The sequence below is a fragment of the Megascapheus bottae genome, chromosome 3 (genome assembly GCF_031878675.1).
Source record: "Megascapheus bottae isolate mThoBot1 chromosome 3, mThoBot2.hap1, whole genome shotgun sequence".
In the NCBI taxonomy this organism is placed as follows: Eukaryota; Metazoa; Chordata; class Mammalia; order Rodentia; family Geomyidae; genus Megascapheus; species Megascapheus bottae.
In genome coordinates this window covers 9,513,513-9,516,652 of record NC_143511.1, presented here as the reverse complement: position 1 = coordinate 9,516,652, position 3,140 = coordinate 9,513,513, and the positions used below count along the sequence as shown (strand labels likewise).

Genomic DNA, 3,140 nt, shown 5'->3' with positions numbered 1-3,140 from the left:
CAGGATTAGGTCAGAGTCATTTGCAAGTACTGAGGATTACCAGAAACTGAGGTGAGAATTTTGAGGTAAAAGAATGAAAGTCTCTCAGGAGCCTGTACTTCAGTACTTTGAAATGAAGTCAGGCCGTGATCGCATAGTGCTTAGTACTCTGCGTTGTGAAATGAACTCATTACCCGACCCAAGTAACTTTATCCCCTCTGTAAACCATCTTTACAATATAATTAAAAAAATAAAAAATAAATAAAAGGAATAATCAAGCCTCAAAAAAACCCCAAAACTCTAGTATCAAGAAATACAAGGTCAGACACTGATGGCTCATTCCTGTATTCTAGCTATTCAGAGGACTGAAAGGATAAAAGTTTGAGGCCAACCTAAGTAGGGAAGTCCACGAGACTGCATCTCCAATTAATCAGAAAAGATGGCAAGTGGAATGGTGGCTCAAGTAGAATAGTGCTACCCATGAATGAAAGACATTGCCTAGGCCCTGAGTTCAAGCCCTAGCATGTATGTGCATGCACACATGTGAGCGTACATGCACACAAACAAGCACACTCACACACACACACACACACACACAAATCAAAAAATAAAACCCTCATGTACACTAGCATTTTTACCTTTCTAGGTAAGAGTCTAGTAATAATGTTTTTAAAAAAGACAACTGACTACCATATTAATATTCTCAATAAACTATGTAGATGATTTGATTTTCTCTTGTCAACTATGAACTTTAGATATGATGATATTCAAATGTATAAAGTGTGATCATATGGCAGACACTAGCTATTTAAAACCCTCAAATAAAGAAGCTAGGAAATGAGCTGGTAATGACAGGATGGAGGATATTTGTTAATTAAGTAAAGTATTCATCAGAGATATTTGAAATACCATGGTTCCCAAGAGATAAGAGACTTCTTGACACTGTTGAAAACACACCATAGGAATCTTTATCATCTTACACCATCTGAGAATAAATTATCTGTATTAACAAATCAACACTTTACTCAGGAGGCTGAGAGGATCACAGTTCAAAGTCAGACTTACAAAAGAGAATGGATATTCTCCTCACTTGCTTTCAACATTCTCTTGGGTATCAACATATTGATATGGTCATAATTAATTCTAGTTTTAAAATTAACATCAAATTATTATTGTATAAGAGTCAAGGGGCTTCTTTTGAGGAAAATGAGCCAAGTACTCTACTCCATATAACTGGATAAGTAGTTTCGGGGTGAGGGGGTGTTGTTGTTTTTTGTTTTTGTTTTTAGAATTTGCTTTGGGCCAGGAGTTTGGCCTAGTGGTAGAGTGTTTGCATAGCATGCACAAAAACCTGGATTTGAATCTTTGGTACCACATACATAGAAAAGCCAGAAGTGGTGCTCTGGCTCAAGTGGTAGATAACTAGCCTCGAGAAAGCCCAAGGACAGTGCTCAGGCCCTGACTTCAAGCACCAAGATTGGCAAAAAAAAAAAAATTGCACTTCTTTATCACCTCTACAATTCTTGCAGTGATCTATACCTGTCTATAATTCTCAGAACTAATTAAAAAGTCTCCATCATCTATTAAGAAATCAATATGGCAGTGAGGACAAGATGGTATTACTTGAATACTTAGACTCAATCTTCATATTTCAATAAACACACAATAAGGAAAGCTTCAAAGTAAAAAAGGAGAGCTTTTTATGACAGATATTTTATCCTTGCATACTCTGGTTTCTTATTTTTTATATCTATATCTTTCTACCAAGGATAGTACTTTAGTTTTCACCAAAATTCTTAACCAGGAAAGACCCTGAAAGTGTCTCTAACCTGACTCAATTTTTAAATAGATGTTCTTGAATAAAGACCCTTGACCTCATTCTCATAGATTTGTTATAGAACTAGAACATTTTTACTTTCTTAGTCCCTTTGAAATGTAAATCTCTTAGCCTCCAGTCTTTCTTAAGGACCTGAGAGACATCCCTTGGAGAAAGAGATCTTTACAAAAGATAATGCCTCTCCAACTCAAGTCTTTGCCAGAGGGTAAGAGCTTAACTATTATACTAACTGTTGGCCAATAGAAACTATCTAATCACATTAACCAGATTATCTTACCATCCCTTTCACTAGCTACTACAATGTTCAATTTCTCATTTTTTTTTCTTTTCTTGCCCCTACTGTAGTATTTTCAAATAATTTCTTGTTTTCCATCAGCCATTTTTCTTTGACACAATTATTTATATAATTAAATAATTGCCCTTTACAGACTACTACAACTGGGCTGGGATGTAGCTCAGTGTCAAAGCACTTGCCTAGCAAGGACAATATCCTGGATTAGATCTCCAGTACCAAGAAAGAAAAGACAAAAACATACAGTTATAACAAACAAACAAACAAACAAAACAAAAAACCCAAACAGCTTTTCTCTCCTCCAGGCCATCCTGTCAGCTGCTTTCAGTTAGGAACCTTACTGTACCTAAGGCAGGAAGATGGTGGCAGCCAAGAAGACAAAAAAGTCTTGGGAGTCAATCAAGGCTAGAATCCAACTTGTTGTGAAGAGTGGAAAGTATGTGCTGGGGTACAAGCAGACTCTGAAGATGATCAGAAAGGGCAAAGGGAAACTGGTCATTCTCACCAACTGCCCAGCCTTGAGGAAATCTGAAACAGAATATTATGATATGTTGTCCAAAACTGGTGGCAATAGTATTAAACTGGGCACAGCATGTGGGAAATACTACCATGTTCACACCGGCTATCCTTTATCCAGGTGATTCTGATATCATGAGGAGCATGCCAGAACCAACTGGAGGAAAATAAACAGTGCATAGTTTTTCTTTAATAAAACTTGCCAGAGGTGGTTTAAAAACATACAAAAAAACCCCAAACAAGCAAAAATAAAAACAAGAAACTAACAAAAAAAATCCCACCAAATCCAGAGTACCAAATTTGGATTTACTTTAATTTGTTATTTTTCCATTATTGATTTATAAATGTAATATACTATGATAATGGATTTGTTGCCATCAAGTCAGTGCTAAAACATTCTGATGTATATTTTATGAATGTTTTCTTTTAAGTATGACTAAGTATTTAGGAGAAACACATTCTGTTATCTAGAATATCATGTTGTAGAACATCACACCAATCCACCAATCCATGGTT

General features: G+C 35.9%; 1 pseudogene; it reads left to right on the top strand.

Moving 5' to 3' along the window:
• The first annotated feature begins 2,467 nt into the window (after window positions 1-2,467).
• Window positions 2,468-2,795, top strand: LOC150064927 (large ribosomal subunit protein eL30 pseudogene; annotated as a pseudogene).
• The last annotated feature ends 345 nt before the right edge of the window (window positions 2,796-3,140 follow it).